The 16,860-nt window shown below is 38.0% G+C and overlaps 1 protein-coding gene across 1 annotated transcript in view; it reads right to left on the bottom strand.

Annotated features, from left to right (window-relative positions):
* The window catches only part of GRM5 (glutamate metabotropic receptor 5), a 418,657-nt gene that overhangs the window by 33,488 nt on the left and 368,309 nt on the right, over nucleotides 1–16,860 (bottom strand). The window lies entirely within an intron of this gene.

The following is a 16,860-nucleotide window of genomic DNA, read 5'->3' on the forward strand; positions in this document are numbered from 1 at the left end:
TTTTTTTTGTTTTTTTAACTTTCTTCCTCACATGGGACCTATTAGAACCTATTAGAACTGAAGGACTTAGCTTCTCCTTCATCCCTGGAGAGAGGAAAGGGTGCAGAGAGGGGAGGAGGAGGAAAACCAACAGAGGCGAGCTCACTTCCTTGCCTATGACCGCCACATCAGAGACCACATTTTGTAACTCAATGCCCACAACAGTGTCTGAAACCTGGTAGGGCTCAAGAAAGAAATATGCTGAATAAAATAAATGAACGAGGAAAAAAAGATGGATTATTTCAGGAAATACCTAGAGAAATCACAACCGGGATCCATACTCTCATGTTATCCTTTCTTTGAGGCCTTTCCTGTTCCTTCTCATATAATTCTTTTTTGGTGCTCCCTACAAAGACTTAAAAACTGTAGCACCTACAGTTCTCTAATGACCTTTGCTTACATCTCTGGCTCTACTATGAGGAGTTTTCTGGGGCCTATAAGATCATCTAGCTCAAAGCAGATAACACGAATAATAGATATTCAGCAAATAGTACCTATTTATTATTGTTGTTTGGGTTCTAAACATTCACTGAGCAGAGAACCTTGCTGCCCTATGACTGACTTCAATCTAACTCCCCTCTTTTTATAAGCCTACTTGTTTTTGTTGTCTGGCATACAACTTAGGCCTTTCTAACTCTTGTATAACTGACTTCTTTTAATTCACTAAATTTAATTTTGATTCTATTTTCCAGAAAAGTGTGTATTGCCCCCTCGTGTCTCCTTTAGTGAAACTGCCCATTAACCCCTGTTTGGTAATGTTTCTCCCCACTCCTGTGAGGCTCTGCTGCCCTCTAGGGGGCTTGCTCATCACACACTACTCAGGATGCGCACTTGGCAGCACAGTCCTTGGGTGGAATTGTCATGCTTATGGAAGAGCTGCCAACCCTCAGGGCTCCTTTATCTGCTCCTGTAGTCCTTAATTTATAAACTTGTGTCTAATGTGTAGTGGGTTTAGGAATATGAAATGGGCTTAGCAAGCAACTAGGATGTCAAGAAGTGGAACCTATCACAAGAGGAGGCTGCCATGGGATCTCAGTGCTTTTGGATCCTTGGTTATGGGTATCCCACATGCATCTTGGTAGTTTGCATATTATATAGAAGTTTAGTATATGGAATCCAGTAGCCGACTAATGAGAGTGTTCTACTTGATGAATGAACATGGATTTTCATCTTTGCTTGGGCCTTTGGGAAATAAAGGACTTCCTTGAAGATATGCGGTCTAAAACTACCTTTTATGTTAAAGCCAAAACCAACATCTGGTTGCCATATCCAGTGATGATGACTCATTATCTCATTTGGTTTCTCTGTAACATTGGAACAACTGACTACTCCTTCCTTTTTGAATCACTTTCCCTTTTATGGTATCACTTATATTTGGGTCTCAGGTATACTTAACGATAATATTTGGGACTTCTTTATCTAGCTCTCAGACTTTCTTTTATTTATTTGGTCCCTGGGCTCTGCTCTTGGCTCTCCTAAACTGTATTTCAAACATCAAACTCTCTTGATCTTTAGGCTAGTTTTTTGAACAGCTTCTTGGACTTGTTCACTTAGATGTCTCTTAGGCATCTCAAATTTAATAATTCCAAAACCAAACTCATCTTTCTTCAAAGTTTCTCTCCTTTACCTTACTATCTCTGGTCCAAAATTTCTTCTGATTTAGGTCTATTTTCATCAAATGTGGATGGTTCCCTACAACCTTTATTTTAACCTCCAGACTGGACTTCTCTGAACTCACAGAGCATAGTATTCACATGTCCAAAATCAACTCTTGATTTTACCCTTATAAACTCTCCTTCACGAGGCTGAATTATACAAGTCCCTATCTTCCTATTTAAATCTAGGGCTTATTTTTAATTTTTTTTCTATAATAATCATTAAGTCTTATCATTTTATATTCCACTTTAAAGCATTGTAATCTCTTACTTAACCTGCCACAATGAACATCTGATTTCACTCTTGTCTTCTTTCCATTTTACTTTCTATTCTATCTATAGAAACCAGATCTTATCATGTAACTTCTCGAAGCTTCCAAAGCTTCCCATCATATTCAGGACAAAATACAAAACCTATACTTCACCTAGTTGAATCCCCAAGAGCTAATCTACATTTTTCTCTTACTATTCTATCTCTTCTGGAGAAGTCCTTTGTCACATGACTTGTGCTTTATCACTAATGGGTTGAGATATATCTATATATTTACATATACTTATAATAAATATGTTATGTATTATTACTTTTGTTGCAGTAGAATAGTTAACCTAGTGCCGTATGGTTGTAATATGACTAAATAAAGCTTTTTTTTCTTTTTAAAAAGGTGTTTCTGTAAAAACTACAGCAGTCAAAACAAAAACAAAAAAGAATGTTTTTCTATGTAGTATGGAGAATTCATAAAATTGAAGATATGAGAGAAATTAAAAATTTTCATTACAGAGATAAGGTATCACACACAATATAAAAACTTAAAATCTCTCTTTCATAAATAATTCCATCTAAGTGAATGGTAAAGTCATTAATATGGGCTGTATATGTTTAGAACTTCTGTGTACTAGAGTGAATAACGGCTTTATAAATGGCATAAGCTGGATCAGATAAGATGAGTGGGGATGAATTTCATGCTCAGTAAGTACTTTGTAGATGCAGCAATGTAAAAGGAGTGTTTGGAGACCATGCTTGAGGCAGCTTGATTTATGCAGAAGATTAAAGATCAGGAACAGTAAGAGGAAAGGCTGAAAAGGTAAGAAAAGTAAGCTGATGACAATATGAAGAGTCCTGAATTGTCAGCATATGTTTCAACATGTAGGAAGTGAGTTAGTCAAATGTATTGGGTTTTTCACTATTATAGTAATTCAGATGTATGGAGATAAGGTATTGGATTTGTATAGCAGTGGTGGAAATACAGGTGAGGATAAAAAACCCAAAGTGTTTGAAAAACCAATTTAAAATAACATCGAATATCTGATTTAATATGTTTAAGGTAAAGACAAGGACAAATTAAACATGGCTAACACTTTGAGGGTAGGAATTACCATTTGTTACTGAAACAGAAATACAGAAATAAAGAAACCATTACAGAGTGTATTTGATATGAAAGAGTAAGCTGAGAATGAGGTGATGCCAGGTATGAAAATGGAACTATTCAGTTGTCATCTAGAAACTCAACAGAGAATATTTGAGAATTGAAAGTGCAATGACAGCTGAGTTCACCAAAGAAGAGAACATAAGGAGAAAGGAGTGAAGGGCCATGGATTGGCCTTAGAGAACATGTACAGCAGGAAGATGGGAGGTGACCCTAAGTAGCCCTGAATTCTGTACCTTTGTGCCTACTGTTATCTCTTGCTAGCGTGACTTCTGCTTAAGCAACACAAACACTCCTACTTATCTTTCTTTCAATGCCACCTCCTCTTCAGGAGATCACTGAGAGTTGAAGTTCTATAACTAATTCTCCCTTTCCAGACCAACAGGAATGTTTTCTTCTGCTGAGGAGTAATGGAGGATATAAGAAGGCTCAGTACAATGTGCATGAGAAGCCTGGCAGTCATGGGGTAAACCAACTCAATTACAAGCTAAATGTACGGTCTTGGTAAAGTTATTTCATCTCTCTGAGTCTCAGTTTCCACAGCTATAAAAGTTGGTTTATTTTCATTCTGTAAGGTTGTATAAATTAAATAACATATTATATGTGATAGCACATAGAAGGAGCTTGATAAATATCTGTTCTCTTCTCCTTGTGTGTGTGTGTATGTGTTGGGGGAAATTGGGAGGGATGCCAGAGGAATGGGTGGCCAAATGAATAAGGCAAGGTAGATAACTTATTTTAGCCAACAAGCTAGAGAAAAGGATATTATCTTCCCACTTTTTTATTTCTTTATTTATTTCAACAATTCCATCTTTACCAAGGGAATGGAGCTTAAGAGAAGAAAAGGAATTGTAAACTCACAGAATCATGCCCTAGGCATACTTTTTCTGATATGAAATGTTATGTTCCAAGAGAGATATGACTTGCATGTCCCAGACATGGTACAGCTGGACCACTTCTAAGCAGGGCTATTACAAATAAAAGGAACATTACTAGAAACAGAATTTTGGAAAAAAAAAACATACTTAGTTTATCCCACCACCCAGACAATTTATATCAATTAATTAGAAACATTTTAATCAAATTCAAGAAGTAACAAATGAGACCACAAATATCACATGCAAATTAAAATTCACTGTAATCACAGCATTCAAGTATATCAATTCATTATACAAAGGGAGTATTTTAGATGCAATTCATCAAAATCATCCCTACATAGTCTTTCATAGCTCCACAAATATACTTCAATTTTTGTAGAGCCAAACCATTTAATTAATCATTTCAAAGCATTCTCTCTCCCCAGATTAAACACCTGAAACATATTATTCCTAACACTATAACCTACCAGTTCTAAATGTTCTTAGCATTTACTTTCGACATGCTTGGCGACAGACAGAAATATATTTAAATGGTATATTATCAGGCAGTGGTAGGGCAAGACTTGAAAAATCGACTTATTCTCTTGGAAAATGAATTGCTATTGAGTGTTGATTCACCATTAGGGGAGGAGCTAAGTCTTCATCAGAGACTAGAGAAGTGAAACTTTGCTGGTCAGTCATTTAACACACAGTTACTAGAGAACTTTTTAAACAGACACTGTGTTAGTTGCTGGTGATGAAAACATAGAGAGCAATGTCTACAGGAAACTTAAAGTCCAGCAGGGAGAAAAATGCATAAACCAACAGTATAATACCACTTGAGGATTTCTACACGAGGAGATCCAGAAAGTCTAATGGAAATACAGTTTATAAAAGAGGTGTAATATTTGGGCTAGGAATTGGTGGATAAGAAGGTGTTTTCTAGATAAAAGGAAGAAAGATAAAGGCAAGTGTTAGTAGAGGCATAAAAAATAGAATTTACACAGGCAGGAGCATACCAAAGGAACAACTGAGATGTGATGTAGTTAGGGAACTGCATGCTGTTTGGCACTGCTGGGATACATATTGTGTTTGGAGGAGCAGTGGTGGTGGGGACATTGGGGGATTGGTGGAACAGATTGCTGGCTAGACATCAAGTTGCAAAGTTCAAGTCTTCCAGGGCCAGGTCTTTAAGAGCTTTGTGAGCCATGTGAAAGTATTAGATTTTTATATTGTAAGGTATGTATATCTACTAATTTGAGTGATGTGATCAGATTTGCACTTTAAGAAGATCACTCTGGTAGCCGTTGGGACAGGGTGGTACATCAATAATAGAGATTTATGACATTATGTCAGTAGTTCAGACAGTAGGTTATGGGGTCCTGATCAATGGCAATATCAGTGAGAATGCAAAAGATAAAATAAAATAAATAGAGAAAATGATTGGTTGCATGTGAAGGGACAAGGAAAATGAAGAGTAATGAATGACACAGGACTGGGCAACTAGGTTGAAGGTGCAGCTTTTATTCAGAGAGGAAATGGAAGCAGAAGAAGAGCCATCAATGATAAGGTCTAGAGAAGTGATGATAAAATTATTATTTAATTTCTTAGTCAAAATATTATTTTCCTCTAATGATTTATCTTACATGTTAAAATTATACAGGATGTGAAATACACTTAATTCTAAAAATCGACTCAAATATTTACAAGGAGTAGGTAGGTGCTTAAGAAATACCTGGTGAATTTTAGCTGTCCCTGACCACTTTTAAAAGATACCTTTCACCATATCACATGTTTTTAAATCAATGACTTTAAAAATAGTCCTTATTTGAAGGAAAAAAATAAATCATAAAAAATCATAACCAATAAAAGTTAAACCGTGTACTTCATTTGAATCTGCCTTTAGGAAATATATCCCACTGCTTGTACCAGTTTAGTTTGAGTCAGTGCTGTCTGTATTACGCAGACATTTCAGCCAAGAAACTGACACATCCTTTTGGGATATACTTGCTTTGATGACCAAACCAGACTGCCTTTGGGTTTTAACAGGATTATAACTCGGCAGAGCACTCTAGACAGTGACTTTAAGCCTCACAGAAAGAGAAAGTGATAAGGGAAGGGGTTACGAAAAGAAAACAGGACAATGGATAATCATTTAGTTGGTCAAGGGGGCTAAACAGGAAGATATCCAACCTAAATCAAATTACAGTGATGATGACACCTTTTCAAATGTTTTTCTCAATCCTGACCTTTTGTTGGTTCCTTCCTACCCTTTACTATCCATTCAAATACAGTCTTGGTATTTATAATTTCTGGCTTGGATTAGAATTCCAACCCTTTCCAGCTATCTGTCCTTGGGCAATTTGATTAAGCTCACTGTCTTAATTCTCTCATTTATAAAATGGATATACTAATGTTACCTACCTCATGGGGTTGTCTCAAAGATTTAATGAATGTTTATGAGGTACAGGCAATAGTGCCTGCCACATCATAAATGTTTGATAAAAGTTAGCTATCATTGTCAATATTACTCTTATCATCCTCTTTCTACATGCTATACTCTACCTTCTCTTCTGTGGATTCTTCCTGTATAAACTTTTAGCTGGAATGCCCAAAAGCTTGATTTTTAAATCCAGAAATATAACTGCTTGTCATACCAGACTCAGCGTCCTTTCTTATCCACCTCCCACTGATAGACATCAATCCTGTCTTAGTTGCATTGAGCACTCAGGTATAAAATGCTACAGACTTGGACTCATTCATTTTCACTGATGTAAAAGGTTCCCTACTCCTTCACCATGCTTTGTTCCTCTCCAGAAATGGTGTGACTAAACATGTGACAGAGTAGATTGGGGCTTCTCATTCAGAAGGTTAAGCTTTAGAGAAAGTCTTAAATTTAGTACATTTTAGTGCTAAACTTCTTAACTGCAACAGTTGAGTTCAAATCTTAGTTTAGCCATTTATCACTTTGAGCAAGTGTCTTCTTTGCTCTAACCTTTAGTGTCCTTATCAGTATAATGGGCATAAACCTTTTGAGGGCTGTTGTAAGAAATGAATCGGATTAAATAAGTAGCATTCATGGGTACACGGCGAGTCCCCAGTAAGGAGGAGATCTTGTAATCACTTTGATTCCTGAAAAATGAACTCTGGTAGCGTGAGCTATCAAATTTGAAAGGCATTTCTGGTGGCAAAAGTGAGTGGTAGGGGAATATTGAGGCAAGGCTCCTCTACAGTGTGTGAGGATAATATGTATCTTAAAATTGTAACCTCAATGTTCTAGGAAATAATGCTGACTTTCTCTAGCTTTTATATGTCATACCATTTTTATAGGTATGGAAATGTGATATCAGGGATGAGGAGAAAACAAATTTATATTAGGAATCTTCTCCAGTTGGTACATGTGAGAATCAGCACATGTACAGTTAGCACTGTTTCTGCAAAAGTTTACCTCTGACTGCCTGCAACAAGCTCTCCTCTGAACAAGCCCACTGTGGCAGTCCTCTGAGGGCGTCTTGAGCAGAAAAGTTCTCTCCCACTAGAACTGCCCAGAGAACCTGGCCTGCCATCTAGTGGCCAGGAGAGGAACGTAGTACACTGACTGCTAGGGGTAGGGATAAGGGATGTAGGGACAAGGAAAAGAGGAAGAAAGGGGAGCGTCTGTAAACAGTTGACACCAAGAGCCTGGTTCTTCACGAGCATCACTAAGGATGGTTAGAAATGCCCTGGAGTTTGAAGGCTGTCTGCTCCTTTCAGCTGCAACTTGCTCTCTGCCTGGCGCTATTCTCCCTGGAGAAGCAGTCACAAAGCAATGTCTGCACGGTGAATACAATTAAACTAAAGTCTCTGGAAATGTCCAAGGCAAAATTAGATAACATGTGCTTTGATGCAGAGATTTGGAGTTTGAAGGTGAAAAAGACAGTCAGGACAGCAGAAGTCTGCATCTGCTTTGCTCCAGTTCAGCACATTAGCATTCTGCTAACGTGTCTTCGTAAGTTCTCACTGAAATCAGTTTGCTCAGTTTTTCTCAAGTATCATCACCCATTTCAAACATCCTTTGGATTAAAACAAGTAAGTCCTAAAGTTAGAATTCTGTTGTAAGTGGATGTCGAAATCATTTTTTTTCCTCGTATTTTTATTAGTTAACCAATGAAAGAGGAAAGTGCTTGCTAGTCCATTTGGGTTAGAACATTTGGTTCTCATTTTGCTGTCTTGGCAGGCACTAGCTCTGTGCATGGAGAAGAAAAGGCTACTTTTGCCTGGATCCATTCTTTAGCAGTGGGCTGCTCATTTGGCTGTACCCAGTGCTGGAAAGTCCCTGAGAGAGGTGTCCACAGTTCACTCTGAACTTAAGTTCCTTTTTATTTCCTTCAGATGCTCCTGCTGTGACTTTTTATTGCAATGTCATAATTTGTCTGCCTGCCTGAGTCAGAGTGCACTGTCTGGTGTGCCTGACTCACCAGTGGGCCCTGCTCTTCTCAGCTTCTGACCAAGACACTTTTGGGATCCAGAGTGAAGTGGACAGGACATAGGGGAAAGTTAAGATGGATGGTGTAGCACAGTGGGAGCCTTTTATTCTTTGAGGAGCATAAGTAGGAGGCCTCACTTGGGCATGATCTTCTTTTTATCTCCCATACTACCTACTCAGAGCCATCACAGAGATGAATAAGAAAATGTTTCTGCCTTCAGTGATCTGAGAGAGAGAGAGAGAGAGAGAGAGAGAGAGAGAGAGAGAGAGAGAGAAATGACTGGAGTAGAACCTTCTAAAATGTCATGGAAACTCATAGGAGTTTTGTGTGGAGAAGATCAAAATCTCCTCTCTCTTAGCTTGAGCCAAGATGTTTTTTTTAGGCAGTATTGTGGTCAGGATAGGGTCATTAATTTGAGTTCCAAATGGGTTGAGGAGCTTTATTACATAAGATGCTAATATGTAAAATGCATAGCACAGTGTCTCACACATGATTGGGCCTTGCTTAACAAATGCTGATTGTAATTATCCTTATCATCACTGGGAGCTTCATGAGGTTCACCAGGCAAGTGTTTTCTTTTCAATTACTATTTGTTTTAGAAGAGCAAGGTCAGTGACAGATCTATGCTCGTTTACCAAGTCATGGTCTCTATTTTTTCCTACAACTAAAAAAGCCACCTGAATAACAAATTAGAGAAAACAGCATTATTGGTTTACAGTTTTGGCTGTGCCACTTTAACTCAGCAGGGGGAGAGTCACGTTCTCTGGCAGCTTCTACCACGTGGAGTGTGCTGTTGCGATCCTTGAGAGCCAGGCCAGGCAGCAGGCTTGTGCACATGAAGGATGTTCTGACGACTTCCTCCAAGTGCTTTTTTTTTTTTTTTTTTTGGCTAAGCATAAGTGAACACACGTGAGCACACGCTTGCTTCTCCAAAGAGAGCTCAATATTATGTCATGTATAAAATTTACTACAGTGATTTGCTATTTAGTTTCTAGACATTAGGAAAAATGGATCCATATATTCTGGGCCAAGTTAAAAATCAAAATTTTTTTTTTCATGAAGAAATATAAATGCACTGCCAAAACCACAAGGGAAATGAGAAAAATGGCTAACACCTGCAAATCACCTTTAAACTCTGGGGAAAGCCTGACTTCTAAAAAAGCACTTTAACAGAAACTTCTTAATCTACCACCTAAGAATATAATGGAAATTTGGAGGGCAGTGGGTCCCCAGCCTAGAGTAATGATTTACCAGTAATTCAAGCCAGATTCCCAAAGTCAAATATTTCCATTTCAGTAGCTTTCCTGAAGAACGATGCCATAGAACCTCCTCATTTTACGCCACCAGAGCTATATTTGGGGTAGACACCAACTGAGATGATTCCATGATTAGAAAACAGAGACTCCCATTTCATGAACCTGAAACGTGGGACAACTCTTCTCACAGTGACCCTGTGAACATAACACAGAGTTTGATGACTATTATCCTGTCCTCATTTTCCAGAGGCTCTGAGAGTTAAGCGCTTTGTCTAAGGTCCCAGCCTGTAAGTGGCAGAGCCAGGGCTGGATTCCATACCTTTGCTGATAAGGCTCACTTCCCTACACCACACTAATTCTGTCAGGTTATCACATGAGAGGCACTGACAGTCACCTTGATGTCACCTTGACTGATCTGCCTCAACACCAAAAAAAAAAAAAAGTCACCTTTAGGGTTATTTTTTGGGAAATAAAAATCAGAATCAAAATATGAATATTTTATGTAGCAGAGATACATTCACAGTGACATTGTTTATAAACAACAGCAACAATATGGGATTCATGGTTGAGAAAATGAATCCATTAGAAAGGCAATATTAGAATGAAAAAGAACCTTGGAGACATACAAACTTGGGTTCAAATCCCAAATTGTGGTTCTACCACTTATTAAATATGTACCAAATAAAGGGTTTTATTACATGTCTCAAAAGGATGAAGCAAGTCACTAATAACCTTATTGTAATAGCAAAAATTAACTTATTCTCTAGCAGAGGGAAAGGGTGAGGACATAAAAGTTTAATTGGGGATGGGTAGGGAGACCTCAAGTTGGTTTTGGGAGGCAGCCTTGAGTATGAGAAAATTGCATGCTTAATGGTGGGGTGGTTAAACAGAGAGAAGTGGTTACTGAAGGGAAATCGAGGGAAATGGAAGGTGGTGAGCTGACAGCTCCTCAGGCTAAACCTCTTCCCTATCAGCTTCCCCAGCCTCTTTCCTGTCACCTGTGGACATGCATCTTATATGCTGTAATTTCCTGCATGCACCATGTTGTTTCACATCACTGGGCCCCATTTAATGTCGTTCCCCAGAACACAGAATCCTGTGGTTTTGACCTGGCTCACATCATCATCCTAGGCATCACCCTTCCAGGAAGCCTTTCTGGACCTCCAGATTGAACAAAGTACCCACATTAGTGACCTCTGGCTTCCATGTGTATTCTCTCTTTTATTATTTCATACATTACAAGAATTAATGTCTTATCTATGTTCTGGTCTTCTCCGCTACTCTGCGAACTGCTTCTAAGGGTAGTATCTGTGTTTTATTTGTCTTTATACCCCTAGAACTCAGCAGTATACCCAGGATATAGTGAGTATTCTACAAATATTGGTTGGGATTAAACTGGTCTGAACCAAGGTGGGAAATGTTAGGATTCCTTGCTTTTTTCATGAGCTTTTATATGAGGCATACTTCCTCCCAAAGAAGTATAATTACACAGGGAAGTAGTATAGATCGTCATAATTCTTACTTACAATAAAAGGATAATATTAAGCATAATAAATATTTTAAGTAGCAAAAATTAGTCAGACATTTTTCTCACAAAAAAACCTACATAGATATTTAAAAATCCACTAAACAGAAAAATTTCAGGTAGTTTTTAAAGATCAAATTTTATATCAGAGGTTTCTGCGTGTTTTACTCATGCAGCAAAAAAGCAAATAAAGTCAGGCTCGGTTAAAGGTATGACTACATACTTTTAGAAAGTACAGTGCAAAATAGATCTAGGGAACAGTTTTCAGGGAAACTCCTTGGTGGTGAGTCTCCACACCCATTCAATCCCAGTTTTTTTCAGTTCAGGCTACAGCTTATCAAGCACTGGAATGAGAGACATCATTTAGTGGTGTTCTGAAGCCAGCCTGCCTTTATTCTAATCCTTCCTCCTCTACTTATTCTCTGTATGGGTTTGAGCAGGTAAATTAGTCTTCACTTGCCTCAGTTTCCTCATATGTAAAATGAGGATAGTTTTAAGGATTAAAAGGGTTAATACATGTAAGTGGCTTAGAGAAGTGTCTAATCCATAGCAAGTGCTTCATAAATATAATTATTCACTGTCTTCAGTCCTTGAATGTTCACTGGCAAATGCCAGTGTAGCTCAAACATCATTATTCATACATCTGTCCACCCATTCATTCACTTAGCAAACATTTTTTAGTGTTCACTGTGTGCCTGGCACTGTGCTGGGTGCCAGATGCACAGAAAATAAATAAGATGTGGTCCGTGTGCTTAATAAGTTCACAGCACAGTGTGAGTGGTGTATGTGTGTGTGCATGTGTATAAGGGAGACTTATAATTAAACAGGTAGTTAATTATAACACAAGATGATCAATGTTCTACAGGAAGGAGCATAGCGCTCATTTGAATCATAAGGAGGGGACCTAATCCAGTTTGAGAGGGTGAGTACAGGCTTTCCAGGAGAAATGTCAAAGATGAGTATGAGTTTGCCAAGTGAGACTGGAGGGTAATGGGGCTGGTCTATTTTACACAAAAGCGGATGCCACAATAGAGGCCGGAAAGCCAGAAAACTGTGAGTGGGTCAGTATGGAAAGTCAGGTAGGAAGTGATACCAGGCCGGCCATGGGAAAGGAGTCATACCACCCGGGGCCTTTCCTGCCAGGCAAAGAAAGTTTGGCTCTATCCTATCCCAGCTAACGGAGAACCCTGAAGATGTCTAGGCAAGGAATAAAGTGTTTAAATAGTTTCTCTTGTTTGAACCTGTTCCTTTGGAAGGTTTTTCTAATTACCAACATGTAGAATTTGTTGATTCTACCTTTGGACCCCTCTGTTCCCCTGTACACTCCTATCAGAGCACTGTATTACTTTATTGAGCTTATCTGTTTCCAAATCTTGGGAGACTGTTTTTTTAGTTATCTATGTATCCCCGTACTCTATAACAGTCTTAGCACAGAGAGGGCACTCAATGGAAATTAGATTAGAAGAAAAAGTTTGGTCATAGAATAACGCGTTTCTTCTCATATTTTTAGGACAAAGCATTTTGGATAAAATCTGGACAATCAAGTCAACGAAGTGAGTTGTCTTTTCACTGTGATGGTGGTGTGATCCCTAAGAAGCTCCTGCCCGCCAGATTCATAATCCATCTACCACTGATCATTGCAACATGTCAGGCACTGTGTTAGGCACCAAGGGAGATATGAATACTTTATGACTGCATTAGATAGTTGTAAAAATATTGCATGTATACAAAAAACAACCTCCATATCCCCAGGGCTGAGCACAGTGCCTGGTAATGCTCAGTGCTCAATAAATGTTTGTGAATAAATAGTAAATGAAGAAGGTGTGAGGAATGTGTGCTAAGTACATGCTATACTTAATAAATGTTCTGAGTCTAGATGAGGGAAAATTCTGTGAGATTGCTTAATCTGTTAGGGTTTCATTCAGAACCTGGGCCTTGGAAGATAGAAAGGATTGGGAGAAATAGCAGGGAGAGGCAGAAGATTCTAAGGAAGGAGAAATAGCATGAACATCACTTCACACAGATTAATAACCCCTTAATGGAATCTAAGCAACCGGAAATCATCAAAGCTCTGATAATAGTTGGGTTATATTGGAATTCACACAAGAGAACCAATTTTCTAGGCAAATTGTAATTTGTGCAATGGATGTGAAAGGACTAGCAGTTGTTTTAGCACATGGCCTAAGTGGACCCTCATGACAATGTTAATTAAAGCAAAGTTAATTAGTTAATTAAAGCAAAAGTGGCAAATGGTGGTTTCTGAAATTAAGGTGGAAGCAAAGCTAATGTTTCTGCCACCAGAATCCCCAGGGACGGTTTTACCTTCTGAGAAAATTTATGATTGAAAGCTTTAGGCCTCTGCCATTAATTTAGCCTTGAAAAGCCCAGTGCATCTTAGAACCGCAGCCCTATGATCCTGGAAATTCTGAATCTTATAAAGCCAGAACTTTAGATTCATCACACTCAATGCTTTATTTAAGTCAGAACTGGATTTGTGTTCGTTTGTCAATTTGCAGCTGAAGTGAAGGCCTTAAACGGAAGCCTGGCATTATCTGCTTGACAATGATTTGATGCTGCACCATGTTGTGCTGGAAATTAGTGTCTAGAACCAAAATGTTAATCACAGGGACCTCTATACATTGGTGGCATAAATAGCACGTTTCTATGTAAAAAAAAATCTATAGTGACTCACTCCCTTTTAAATAAAAATCTCCCTTTGCTATTTCAGTGTTTGAATGACTGACTTTGGGTACTTTTCTTTTTTGCTCTAGGTTGAGCCTATTTAACTTATCAGAAAACTGCTAGATCTGTTAGAATTATCTCTATTCTTCCCTCAGGTGTACAGAAAACAAAAGTGATCTCTCTCTATGATCTGAAGTGGAAACTGCTTCTTCCTCGTCCCCTTCTCACTAAAGATAAGATTTATTCTTCTGGCCTTAGAAACATGTCTTTTTGTTGTTTTTGTTATGATGACGTTTTCCAAGGTGAGTCCCCTTCGTACGATCAATTCTCCAGAATGTTAAGAGAATTACTTGAAAAAAACAGTCCTGTGTTCAAAAAGCTTGGGAAAGAATTAAAAAAAATTAGCAGATGAACAATTGGCTTCTACCCTGCAAGACTTCTTAGTGTTTCTCTCCAATAAAAGGGTACCTTAGCCAGAGTTTTTTCAAACTTGTTTGAACAAATAAATTTTTTTTTCATGGAGCAATTTGTGAGACTGGCTTTCCAAAGAATACATTTTGGGAAATACTCAGCTCAAATGACAAAAAGCTAAGGCCTAATTTAAAAACTGCTTCATGACTTACTAGTCATGAGACTCTGAGCAAATCTTCTAACCATGCTATATCTGAACTTCCTCATCTGAAAAATGGGAATGATTATTGCTTCTATTTTGGATATTTTGTGACCACTAGACAATTCTGTTACTATTACTACTACTACCCTTACTATTAGATACTGCCCCTTTCCATGGTAGGCACTATTTATTGGTTTACCCAATAAGCACTTGACACCACCCCATTCTCCCTTCCAACTTCCATTATGGAGGATGTAAAAGCTAATGTAAATGTACACTTTCTTATACTCATGCAGCTAGGGATAGCAATATGAGACGATTTGGGCCAATGAGACATAAAGGCATTTGCTATGGGACTCTGAAAAAACTTCAGTTTTCCCTAATAAAAGATGAAATGCATGGAGCCATGACAGTTATCATGCAATTATTAATAAAAAGTGTATAGAATTTTACTGACTGTAAAATTCAGTTATCAATAAGTATGTGGTAAAATATTGCTAAAGTTCCTGAGCATTTTTGTTTTCTATTGGCACCATCAGTAAATTTTGTTGTCTGTGTCGCCCCTTTGTTTACTAAACTAGGAGTGACATAGTTGAAAATAGTAATCTAATGTTACTAGAGGAACATTAGAATTGTAGCAAAACATGAGCTGAATGGGTTCGGAATCAAAGACCTGATTCTTTAGCAGAAACTGATGACCATAGAGTGCAGGGGATATTTGTAATACAGATCACTGGAGGCTTAATTTTATGAAAGTAGAACACTAGAGGGTAGTAGCATGCATACTTGCAGACCAAGCAAAAAAAAATCTCTCCTACCACATGACTACCTCCTCGAATCTATTCGTTCCACAAACATAACAACAAATGATTATTGAGTGTCTTCTCTATGCCAAGCACACTTCTCAGTACTTCCAGGCACTGGAGGCATAGTAATGAGCAACACAGATAAGGCCCTCCCTCCCAAGGAGCTTATTCTGCTTAAATTGAGACAAAGGATATCCTCCACAGTTTGCCAAGGATTTGGGTAATGTAAAGATGTGGATGCTCTGGAAGACCCAATCTGTATAATCAATGTGTTTGTAGATCTGTACTGCTTTTTATAATGCTTTCTTTGTTATTAAGATCATCCTGGTTGCATACCTGTCACAGAGATTTTCAGGTGTGGAAGAAGACTGACAGTTGTTAACTTGGTTAATAATAATAACAAACACATGCTTGTTTGTGTTTAAGACATGCTTACTATATGGCATAGATTTTACATGTATTAACTAATTTAGTCTCACAACCACTAGATGAAGTATTTTATTATCTCCAATCATGGCATAAAGAAGTTAAGCGATTTGCCTCTCGTTACTCACCCGGTAAGAGATGCTGCCAAGATTCAATCCCAGGGCTGTCTAGCTCTGCACTCTGCTACTGTCAATCAAGCATCTACTGTGTTCCTGGACTTTACACATATTATTTCTCTCATTCTTTACAATCCTATGAGGTAGGTGATATAATCTCAATTTGGCAGACAAAAAAACTAAGGCTCAGAGAAAAGAAATAGCAGTGTCAGTATTCAAAATCAGGGGAAACTTGCTACAAAGCCAGTGCTCTTCACTGTCGCTCCATGCTGCCTCTCTTAATGATCCTGCCCTAGTGAGTTTTTGGGGAGCACAGGCACAGACTAACAGTTCTGTCACTCTGGCAATCTGTTTTATCTATGAGGATGCCAAGGAAAATTTTATTTACAGAATGAGTTTAAAGAAAGGCTGATAAAATAAGTTTGAAAAAATAAATTTTCTTAGACAAAATAAAAGGCTGATCTTGCAGATATTTCCAAAAAAGAATGTTTAAAGAAGAGTAAGGAAGGCAAGTGGAAAATACGCGAGCAGGTTGGGGATTCGGAAGGTGCACAGACCGTGACATCTCTAGGATTTCCTGAAGGAGTAGAAGACACAGTTTTATTTCTTGAGGTGTACAATTCAGGTGACTACCTTGCACAAGGTACATGGAAAGAGATGAAAGGCATTCAGGAATCAGACAAGGCTACAAGTGAATAATGCAAATGAATTGGGCCACGTTGATAAACTCCAAGGATCTTGGGAGTCTTTTTCAATACTCGGCAGGCACGATATCTTTAATTATAGATAAAAACATCACCATGATTCAGGCTTTAAAGAATTAGGGCTAGTAAAAAAATAAAACTTTTCATGCAGGCTAAATGAAATTATTCAAGAATATTCAAGAATTATTCAAGAATATTATTTAGCTATTTATCTTTCATTTAAAAGATACTTCTCTTCCATTTATTTATTCATAGATTTTAGGAAAATTGCAAATATCTATAGATTTGGCA

Source organism: Pteropus vampyrus, unplaced genomic scaffold (assembly GCF_000151845.1).
Source record: "Pteropus vampyrus isolate Shadow unplaced genomic scaffold, Pvam_2.0 Scaffold84, whole genome shotgun sequence".
In the NCBI taxonomy this organism is placed as follows: Eukaryota; Metazoa; Chordata; class Mammalia; order Chiroptera; family Pteropodidae; genus Pteropus; species Pteropus vampyrus.